At 39.7% G+C, this 12,318-nt stretch overlaps 1 protein-coding gene across 1 annotated transcript in view; it reads left to right on the plus strand.

Annotated features, from left to right (window-relative positions):
- The window catches only part of LOC115165943 (potassium voltage-gated channel subfamily D member 1), a 63,664-nt gene that overhangs the window by 3,764 nt on the left and 47,582 nt on the right, over positions 1–12,318 (plus strand). The window lies entirely within an intron of this gene.

Genomic DNA, 12,318 nt, shown 5'->3' on the forward strand with positions numbered 1-12,318 from the left:
AGTTCCCCAATGTAGGGAACCTGTCGCATCGTTTAATTTGGTTTGAAAACATGTAATCGTTATTAATTCATCAAACTCTTAACAAAGATAATTCCTGAAATAAAAGCAGTGGTTTGCAGATGAGTATCTTACTGTGATGAAGGGTAGTTAAATAGGCAGAATGAGTGCAGGAAAAGGGATATTTACGGGACCTCAGATGAGCTGCATCCTGTTTCAAACTGTCCTTCATCTGACTACCACTGCGGCAGACTACATGTTGTTATGTTGATTGAGGACTCATCTGTTGGATTATTTCAAGTGCAGCTGGGCCACAGGAACAACAGTACCCCAGTGAGCCATGGTCCTCGCCCCTGTCTTTTCCCAGGCCTCTTTCTCCAATACGTCCATGAGTCATCCGGCTTGTTTTGATGGCAATCCCCCAGGCCATTAAACTCAAAACAGTATGTGTCCAAGCACTAAATGGGCTCAAACGCAGCACAGATGCTTTTACTACCGTCTCCATATTGCCTGACAATCTTCAGCCCCCATTATGATTTCAACTTCAAACCAACATGAGTCTACTCTACATGTATTGACATGTAGAGTAGAGAGATAATGTACCATGACGCCATACAACTTCATGCAATCTCCTTGATTTCCTCTGTAGAATTACAAAGTTATCCGGTTGTAAAATATCTGCGTTTGAAGATGGCTGTTTAAATTTCAGACAGGCCATTTGGCACTCCTAGAATGGATTAGATGCGTGGTTTTGGCCTTTTAATGTAGCGCCTGTGGTGTGGATTTGTAACATATATCTGTGTGTCCATCTTATCTCATGTTGAATTACATCATCTAATGCTGGCTTATTAATGTAGCTTCACCCTCAAGTAATGATGTAGCAAGAGCTGCTTGATGAGCAGTGTAGCAGCCTTGCCATCAATGGACAAATAAGCTCTGTCAGAGGGACTTCTCGAGGTTTCTGTTTATCACTGCAACAGCATCATCTTTCCATTTGACTGATGGAGGTGGAGCCTTTTTCTGTGTCAGTGTATAAACGATAAGAACCAAGGAGAGGAGAGAAGGGAGTGCTCCCTTGGCCTATTGTTTCCATCCCCCGAATCCACTTGACACATTTAGGTGTGATGTCATTATGGCGTGTTTTGAACTTTGGATCCTGCCCTTGTGTGGAGGCAGTCTGAGAGGATGTAACAATGTAGATGTATGGCAGTGACATTTCTCTTCTTTTCAGGAATTGATTAAAGGTGAAAGGCAAAGGACACAATCTATGAAACATAATACTAATGCTAATTTAGGCTTCATTAAATAAGCCTCAACAGCATTTTTGTCTATCGCTACATTTTGGCTGTCATTTCTAAGATGTCATGAATTACATAATTTCAGGTCAAAAAGAAAAGAACAATGGCTTACTGCAAGCAATACAAGCTACAGACATGTCCTTTTCTGGATCATAAATGAAAACAGAAATGATACCGACATGATGTGAGAAGGCACTGGGGAATAAACATTTATGACAAAAATGATCACTCATATGCAGATAGATATGATGTAGTTAGTTCGCTAGCTATAGCCAGTCAGCGAATTCCCAATCAATGTGATGAGGCTGCCATTCAAATAGCTAATACTAGCTAGCAAGCAACATTTTTGAGTTAAGAAATTGTTGGATGACACAACACATGTACAACTAGCTAGCTAACATTCATATACAGGTAACTGCCAAATAAAGTAAACATCAACATAAGGTGTCTTAATTAACGTAATAAACGTATACATTTAGCTAGCTAGCAGAAATATTGTTTCCCAATAAGTAATCTAGGGCTGCATTCCAAACACTTAACAGACACAACCTCTCACCTTAGCCCTCAAATTAAGTGGACACATCTGATGACGTATCATGATGTCTGATGAGCTTACACTTGCAGGTCAAGGGGCGAGGGAGGAAGGAGTGAATTTTAAATGGACCGCCCTTGCCCGGAAATTCGTCACTCATTCGTCCTGCGACGATTGTGTTTTCTGCCACCGGTAGCTTGTGTGTGCTTTATATGCGCTACAGTAAATTATGATTGCATGTCTACTTATATTAACTATATAATTATTAATATATGTCTACTGTATGATAGCTAGCAAATTAATTAGCTAACTAACGTTTGCCTGCCTCGCTGGAACTTCTGAAGAAGGAACATTTTTTATTTCTACAATTTCCAAAAGCTAACCAAACAAAAACATCATTACTTTTACAAGACGTGTTTGTGCATTAGTAGCACAATTTCTAACTTATATACATTCGTTTTTAATTACACTTGTATGTTGAGGTTTTAAGTTTTGGCTGACTTTTCTTAGTGGATGTATAATCATCACGAATTGAATTATGGGACGTTTCAGGCCCCAAAGTGAACAAAATTGTACACTCGCAAACTCCATTAAAAACTAGGGCTGTGGGGCTTAAGTTGCAAACTTCCCTTGCTTGGCTAATCATTTGGACCGATAACAAATATGGCCGCGGGGATTCCCCCAAGGGCTTAAGGCAAGGGTAAGTGGACGAGGTTGTGTCTTTTCTGAGTTTGAAACGCAGCCAAGCTTTGATGCTGGCTTCAGCCAGCTAGCTAACAAGCTATCCAAACTGTGGCTAACTACTACATGAAAATAATTTTGCTGTGGTATTTCTGATCAAATGTTACCATATAGCTAGACCCTTTATTAATGGAGTGAATAGCAGTGCAGTGTTAACCATTTCAGAGGGAAGGGACTCAGGAATGGAGACTACTGTGCTGTAGGTATTCTATGATATATACTGCATTTTGTGGTGCAATTATTGAAATATATAGAAAGTAAAGATACATTCTGACATTTTGGCATTATACTGTAGTCTACTTACCAAATATACTTTAACAAGAACATTTCATTGGCTTCTGCCAACCCGATGATTGTATTTCATTGCACCCACTCTATCCTCTCAGGTTTGGAGTATGTCAATGGTTATCTGACACTATCCTCCCAAAATGGAAACATGCATAATTTCCCAAAATCCCTTATCATTGCCGTTTTCTCTCAGAATTCTAGTTCAACTGAAGAGAAAAAGGAATTGAAAATTGCATTCTGATGATGACTGTTACACTATTACAAAACATATGTTTACCTTCTATTTAGGAACATGTTTCCAATAATGGTATTAACATTGTTAGAGCAGACTGGTGATCAATCACTCACTGATGTTCAGACTTCTTCGAAGTAGCTTAATGACACTGATTTTGGCCTTAGTTTGTCTTAGCCAGACGTAAATTCAGTACTGTGCTGTAGTAGAATGTGTATACGGGAGAGGAATTTAATACTGTCAAAAAAACGGTTATCAGCTTGCCAAGGAGGTTTGATCTGGCAGAATTACAGGCAGATGGAAGTATTCCCTATTAGTGTAAGGAACCACTCCTGCTCAGATTAGAACGTTATACTGTAATTCTCAATGGTAATAAAAAAAGAATGAAATTGTTAATGTGTTATGCTGGCATGGCTATAAAATCTCCCGTAATGTATTATGTTCAGGCTAGACTGATGATAGCTTGTTAAACGTTATACTTTAGTCTTAGTTAGCAGAAAGATTGCAAGTCATGTATGCTGATCCGAGCATAGGGGAAAGACTCTGAGACGTATAGATGCTCCAATAAATGCACGTTTCTATTTGCGATTACTTGACCCTGTCTCTGGGGCAACCGACTTGATTCCTCATTAATGGGACTTCATATCGAGCTTTTTTCATTCCCATTTTGACCTTGACCTATTCCCATCCAGCACATTGGCCAATAGTTTAGAAGGAAAGGAAATAAGTATACAAGATAGCGTAGGAGGAAATAACTAGCTGTGAAAACCTGCCCACAACATGTAGCAATTATTTATAAACTTTGAATACAACAAATATTCTTATTAACAAATAGTTAATATTGATACAGTATTTCTAGATCTTGCATACCTTGTTGATAGCGAAAACTGTCCAATCCCATCAGGAACAGGTGGAATACGTTTTAAAATGTGAAATACCTTATTGACTTTGATCCTAATCCTCAATTTCAGTTAAAAGACAAGCCTCTTTACTCCCGTTGCATCACTTTCCCCTTTCTTGAGTAATTCACTCCCAATACACTTCAGTCACCATCTGTTATTATATTACGTAAGTGCCTTTTGGGAGCACCGCTGTCCTTGAACAATAGTAGGCTGACTGACTGGGCTCACCAACTGTTTTATAACTCAAAGTGTTTTATAACTGACTGCAGATATCATTCGTGACAAATTGTTGGATCTGAATGTGTAGCTTTGACCATGAGCTCCTTTGCATGAGATTGGGTTTAGTATTTATGAATAATTGTATTGTCTTGTGATGTAACCTGGCTTAATCCTAATTTCTGAATTATGTGATACTTAGAAATTGCCTTCCACTAGCCAAATACTGTACTGTACCAGACGGCCTGTCTTGTCTACCTGCTGGTGGTATTAACATTGCTGCTGGAGGTCGAGGAGACCCATAAAGAGAATGATTCTAGTTGACTTGAAATTAGTTTTATTTTATTTTGTTTAAGTATCTGATTTGAACCATGTCAGCCAAGTGCCATGTGTTGTATGATGTTTCATATTGGTCTGACCTTTTGTTCCCAAACTGCTCTCATTCACCGGATGGCATGACAAAAAGTGTTCCTAGGAGCCAACACTCCTCAGAGGGAGAAAGAGAGGGGGAGAAGAGCCTGTACCAAAGCAGCAATCTAACATTCACTATATATTGTACTTTCTGAGATGTTGACTGTTTGTCAGGGCATGCGAGGGTTCATTTTTCATGGGGGCATATCTAAGCCGTTTTATATACCATTATAGTTTATGCTTATGCTGCCATTCTGACAGCACTCTGCAGTTTGACAATAACAAGCTATTCATAATCTATGGAAAAAGCAGACAACTGGATTTCCTCCAGATAACTGGATTTGTTGACCTGTAAAGGTCTACAGGGTGCATTGAGCAGATTAGTGTCATGAAGGCACCACCCATTGACACTTTGAACTGCAAGTTGGGAGTCAAATGGTCTGCTGTACAGTATGCTACTTTCTCTGGTCTAGAACATTGGTCAATGGAAATGGAAAGGATAATTGGTGTTAGGTTAACACTCTTGTTCTAACCCAGTTGATGTAGAATATATTCAGTGTGCACTGTGCAAATGCTAAGCTAAGTTGAGTTCTTTCAGGGACCATTCTCAGGTCACAGCAATAGAAAGAGAATTAAAGTTGTTTTATGGACTATGACGAACATTGAGAATAAAGCACATAGCGAGGAGACGTGGCTCCGTAGGGGATTCTACTCTAAAGAAGGCAACATAAGCAAAACACAACAGGATGAAGGTATTGGCCCTTGCCTTATTTCATATCATGAAGTGGTATACTTCTGCACTCAGGGAGTTTAACAGTGACTGAACAGATGGAGGGGTAGGCATCTACTGAACAAAGTATCAACTGAATAGTCCATTGAGGCCTTATTTTATTTAATGGTACTGTATACTGTAAAATCAATCACAATGGTGATCTCTGTGTTGTCTATATGTACTGAACAAAAATATAATTACAGAATGTTCCATACGCACAAAATGCTTATTTCTCTCAAATGCTGTGCACAAATTTGTTTACATCCATGTTTGTGAACATTTTCTCATTTGCCAAGATAATCCATCCACCTGACAGGTGTGGCATATCAAGAAGCTGATTAAACAGCAAGGTCATTACACAGGTGCAGCTTGTGCTGGGGACATTAAATGGCCACTCTAAAATGTGCAGTTTTGTCACACAACACAATGACACAGATGTCTCATGTTTTGAGGGAACATGCAATTGGCATGCTGACTGCAGGAATGTCCAACAGAGCTGTTGCCAGATAATTAAATGTTCATTTCTCTACCATAAGCCACCTCCAATGTCATTTTAGAGAATTTGGCAGTACGTCCAACTGGCCTCACAACCGTAGACCACGTGTAACAACGCCAGCCCAGGACCTCCACATCCAGCTTCTTCACCTGCGGGATTGTTGAAGTAGACTAAATACATTCTATGCTGCTCTTCCCCTTTTCTTTTTCCTGTACTCTATGAAGCTTTGAGTTGACTTCCTCTCTAAGTAATTGGGGTGCTCACAATTTTGGGCAGGCTCTCGCTGTGGCCCTTCTGCCTTCTTAAGCTGACCTATTTACTGGCTATGTGGTGGGATGACAAAGCTGACTTATCTTCCTCCCAAGTCCCCATCTGCCTCGATAGTGTCCACACCACACTTCTCCCCGTGGAACTCTCAGGAATGGGCAGACACTGCACAGCTGCACCACTTAGACTCTGTCTCTGAATATCTCTCTCACTGAGGCAGAGAACACAGCCACTGAAAATAAAAAAAACTCCAACGAATACTCTGCTCTCATCAATTATTTTCATTAAGTTTCCTTGCAATTCTAAGTGCCTCTCCGAATGTCATGCGCCCCAGTGTATATTCAAAGTGTATATTCAAATATTGAAATCCTCTATATGTTGTATATATATTGTATATTGAAATCCTCACTTGGCTAAGCTATCATTCTTTTGTTTCCATGGTTTTGTGTTACTTCAGAATATAACACTTGCATACACGCACACATACATATGTAGCCTAGCCGAAATATGAGATTGTGAGTTATTATTAGAATATAACTGAGCTCAACCTCCACATTAAGATGAAAAGAACAAGGATGACCCTCACATAGAGTGATTCATATTCATTTGTTTAAAATGGGAGCTTCTTAACTCTATGCATAGTACCCAATAAATAACACAATATGCAATGGTTTTATTCTCTGCTCAGTGTTCATATTCTGTCTCTACTGTGTGTTTAATATATATGACCCACATATTATTACACTAGATAACTCTGGTTTATTAGATGCATGAGCATGCCATTTATCTTGTTGAGCTCCATGATCGTGTCTAATCAATTTAACACTCTTACTCTAATTGTGCCCGTTCTGTGGTTCAAGATCCTTCATGTATATGGTTATTATGATGCTTGTTTGTTGTCTTGAGGGGTAAATACGGAGGATTCAAATCATAACTTTATTCAGCAGCCCTAGACCAGCCCCAGACCACATTTCCACCCCATTTCACTGTAAGAAGATGCAAGAGATCACGTCTTGAGTAAGATTCTTAGTCTCTACTAAGAGGGTTTTGTTAGATGACAAAATGTTTACATCGATTTCTTTTGCACAGCTATTTCAATAAACTACTTATTTTGTGTATTGTGTATATAGATGGCTTATTTTGTGTATTGTGTATATAGATGGCTTATATTGTGTATTGTAGACTAGGTTCAAATGCAGTTCTCTTTTCAGAGGCGATGACTTTACATAGCCTTTATCCTCATTATGTATTCAGAGGGGATAATCTGAATTGTTGGAGGACAACCTGAAATTATGTTAATCCAAATTATTGGACTATATAAATATCCTCAATGAAAAAATAGCAATCACTGAACTTGTATATTGATTTATCTTGAAAATTAGGGAGCGAACCATTCATTTGGGAATTGCCAAGGTATTTAAAAATAGGATTTATCTATGGAGGAAAAATAATGAATCTTGCTATTGTCCCCAAAGCATGGCACTACAGTTTACAATAATTAACGCTATGAAATATCTTAGCACAGGCCATCATTTAGTTAGCCTACCATGGAATTGTAGTGGTTGTATTTTGAAACTTTTTGATCTGATAGAAAAAGGATTGGGAAAGCCCGGTAATAACTAGGTAAATACCTAGTAATAAAAAGTAAATATACAGTATAGTAGCTATTTACTCCCAAACGTGCTATCTAGGAATAAAGCAAGTAAGTACTTCATACTTACTTGGTAAATACAAAGTAACAAAATGTAATTACAGTGCGTTCGGAAAGTATTCAGACCCCTTGACTTTTCCTACATTTTGTTACGTTATAACCTTTTTCTAAAATGGATGAAATTGTTTTTTCCCCCCTCTCACAATACCCCATAATGACAAAGAAAAAAAGCTACAAAATAATACATGCAAAAATAAATTAAATATTACATTTACATAAGTATTTAGACCCTTTACTCAGTACTTTGTTGAAGCACCTTTGGCAGCGATTACAGCCTCAAGTTTTCTTGGGTATGACACTACAAACTTGGCACACCTGTATTTAGGGAGTTTCTCCCATTCTTCTCTGCAGATGCTCTCAAGCTCTGTCAGGTTGGATGGGGAGCGTCGCTGCACAGCTATTTTCAGGTCTCTCCAGAGATGTTAGATCGGGTTTAAGTCCGGGCTCTGGCTGGGCCTCTCAAGGACATTTAGAGACTTGTCCCAAAGCCACTCTTGCATTGTCTTGGCTGTGTGCTTAGGGTCTTTGTCCTGTTGGAAGGTGAACCTTCACCCCAGTCTGAGATCCTGAGCGATCTGGAGCAGGTTTTCATCAAGGATCTCTCTGTGCTTTGCGCTGTATATCTTTCCCTTTGATCCTGACTATTCTCCCAGTCCTTGCCGCTGGAAAACATCCCCACAGCATGATGTTGCCACCACCATGCTTCACCGTAGGGATGGTGCCAGGTTTCCCCCAGACGTGACACATGGGATTGAGACCAAATAGTTCAATCTTGGTTTCATCAGACCAGAGCATCTTGTTTCTCATGGTCAGAGTCCTTTAGGTGCCTTTTGGCAAACTACAAGCGGGCTGTCATGTGCCTTCCACTGAGGAGTGGCTTCCGTCTGGCCACTCCACCATAAAGGCCTGATTGGTGGATTGCGGCAGAGGTGGTTGTCCTTCTGGAAGGTTCTCCCATCTCCACAGAGGAACTCTGGAGCTCTGTCATAGTGACCATCGGGTTCTTGGTCACCTCCCTGACCAAGACCCTTCTCCCCCGATTGCTCAGTTTGGCCGGGCGGCCAGCTCTAGGAAGAGTCTTGGTGATTCCAAACTTCTTCCATTTAAGAATGATGGAGGCCACTATGGGGACCTTCAATGCTGCAGACATTTTTGTGTACCCTTCCCCAGGTCTGTGCCTCGACACAATCCTGTCTCGGAGCTCTACGGACAATTCCTTTGACCTCATTGCTTGGTTTTTGCTCTGAGATGCACTGTCAAATGTGGGACCTTATATAGACAGATGTGTGCCTTTCTAAATCATGTCCATTCAATTTAATATACCACAGGTGGACTCCAGTCAAGTTGTAGAAACATCTGAAGGATTATCAATGGAAGGAGGATGCACCTGAGCTCAATTTCAAGTTTCATTGCAAAGTGTCTGAATACTTATGCAAATAAGGTAATTCTTTTTTTTGTGCAAACATTTCTAAAAACCAGTTTTTCGCTTTGTCATTATGGGGTATTGTGTGTAGATAGATGAGGGAAAAAAAGAATTTTATCAATTTTCAAATAAGGCTGTAACGTAACAAAATGCTGAAAAAGGGAAGGGGTCTGAATACTTTTCAAATGCACTGTATGTTGGAAAAGTCAGTTATAAATTATTCTGTCCGAGTTAAAAACAATGTATCATCCAATAGGCTTTGATAAAATGTCCAATATCCTTGACCATGTAGAAATTCTGTAAGAGCAATGTATATGCCAATTACTTGATGGTCCGACAGCATTCTGTCCCCATCAACACTTTTTAAACTTTTGGTGCCAGCGAGAATTACATAAGAAAGTAATCAAGACAACTAGCTTGATTGAGCCTCCGCCATGTACAGTTGAAGTCAGAAGTTTACATACACTTAGGTTGGAGTCATTAAAACTCGTTTTTCAACCACTCCACAAGTTTCTTGTTATAAAACTATGGTTTTGGCAAGTCGGTTAGGACATCTACTTTGTGCATGACACAAGTAATTTTTCCAACAATTGTTTACAGAGAGATTATTACACTTATAATTAATTGTATCACAATTCCAGTTGGTCAGAATTTCGCAAACACTAAGTTGACTGTGCCTTTAAACAGCTTGGAAAATTCCAGAAAATGATGTCATGGCTTTAGAAGCTTCTGAAAGGCTATTTGACATAATTTGAGTCAATTGGAGGTGTACCTGTGGATGTATTTCAAGGCCTACCTTCAAACTCAGTGCCTCTTTGCCTGACATCATGGGAAAATCAAAAGAAATCAGCCAAGACCTCAGAAAAGAAATTGTAGACCTCCACAAGTCTAGTTCATCCTTGGGAGCAATTTCCAAAAGCCTGAAGGTACCACGTTCATCTGTACAAACAATAGTATGCAATTATAAACACCATGGGACCATGCAGCCGTCGTACCGCCATTGGCGAAAATCTGATATCAACTTTGGAGGGGACAATTACATGACATTTTCTCAAGAGCAATTCCTGAGGGGGACACCAAAAGTAGTGCTGTAACACATAGCCTACATTGTAATATGGTAAATGTATATTGAGGAACCAAAGAAATAAGGTGTTTGCCGTACTCCTAACTACCGGTACCCAAAACTACACAACTAATCACAACAGCAATACCATTGCCTTTAACAAATCTTAGTTCAGTCACCAGTTTAAGTTGAGAGTGGGGGTATCCATGGCATTTTCCAATTATGTTCCTATTTTACAAGTAAAAAAAATGGAGAACCTTTCATAATGTTGCCAAACAAAGACTCAACAAACTTACCTGAGACTCCCTGTCTCTGCCAGTCTGTCCCTGCATATCTGTCCCCAACTCTGCTGTCTGTGTGCCATCTGTTGCCTGCTCTGCCTAATGACATCATTGTGAAACATTTCCATTAGAATTTCATTTCTTTCTTATGAACATTTTATCAACTAGTCTTTGAGATATTAGGCTACTAGGGTTCTTACTATGCATTTTGGTGTATTGAAAAATACTCTGATGTCCGTCTTTTATTTTTCTGCCATTTTTCTACCTGGCTGGCAGGCTGGCTACACACACAGTGTGTAGGTTATTTACAGTAGGAGATGGGCTTCTATCATCTTCAATCATTCTATTTGGGCTTCGATCTAAAAGGTAGCTAGCAAATGTGAAACGGATTAAAATGACAAGAGTTGACAGCTGTATGAGTTCACCATTTACACAACATATGCTGCAACCTTTTGTAATTTTAATAGTTTGTTTCATATTGGCTATCTTCCAACAATAGCTGAATTTGCAAAGCTAGCGAGCAACAATTCAGTTTCAGTGGTGTTTGCTATAATCTTTGCTACCCGGGTTAAATAAAGGTGAAATAAAATAAATAAATAAAAGTTCACTTGCGACAATTTAGCTTTTGCAACGAGTCCATTAAATATATTTACGACAATGGTAGAAGAGAGTGTAGTTCTGTTCAGTTTGGATTTCAGTTTATCGCTAACCTTATCACAGGGACTTTGAAGCACTAATTTACATCATCTGCATGCTGATTCCATCTTTGACGACGCCACATAAATGGAATAGGTAATAGCTAGCTTAATAGTTAATATTTGCGCGCTAGCTCTGCATATTCAGCTAGTGTGTGTGCGCGATTGACTGGATTAACCTCACGTCAGTTACGTAGCAAGCTAAGGAACTGGCAGTGGATCAAACCATTGTGAGGCAAAGGGGGGTTGCAATCTTTTGAAACTTAAAAACGCGCTATTAAGTGTCTATAATCAGCACAATTGCTTTCATTGCGTATTATTAATATTATTTAAATTACATAGTTATGTTTCAGTGATATATTGGGGGTGACAAATCATATTTTTCCCAGGATGGGGGGGTCGTGTCCCCCCCGTCCCCCCCGGGATTTCCGCCCCTGCGTACCGCTCAGGAAGGAGACACTTTCTGTCTCCTAGAGATGAACGTACTTTGGTGCTAAAAGTGCAAATTAATCCCAGAACAACAGCAAAGGACCTTGTGTAGATGCTGGAGGAAACAGGTACAAAGTATCTATATCCACAGTAAAACAAGTCCTATATTGACATAACATGAAAGGCCGCTCAGCAAGGAAGAAGCCACTGCTCCAAAACTGCCATAAAAAAGCCAGACTACGGTTTGCAACTGCACATGGGGACAACGATTGTACTTTTTGTAGAAATGTCCCCTGGTCTGATGAAACAAAAATAGAACTGTTTGGCCATAATGACCATCATTATGTTTGGAGGAAAAAGGGGGAGGCTTGCAAGCCGAAGAACACCATCCCAACCGTGAAGCACCGGGGTGGCAGCAACATGTTGTGGGGGTGCTTTGCTGCAGGAGGGACTGGTGCACTTCACAAAGTAGATGGCATGAGGGAGGAAAATTACGTGGATATGTTGAAGCAACATCTCAAGACATCAGTCAGGAAGTTAAAACTTGGTCACAAAGGGGTCTTC

The sequence above is a fragment of the Salmo trutta genome, chromosome 28, assembly GCF_901001165.1.
Source record: "Salmo trutta chromosome 28, fSalTru1.1, whole genome shotgun sequence".
In the NCBI taxonomy this organism is placed as follows: Eukaryota; Metazoa; Chordata; class Actinopteri; order Salmoniformes; family Salmonidae; genus Salmo; species Salmo trutta.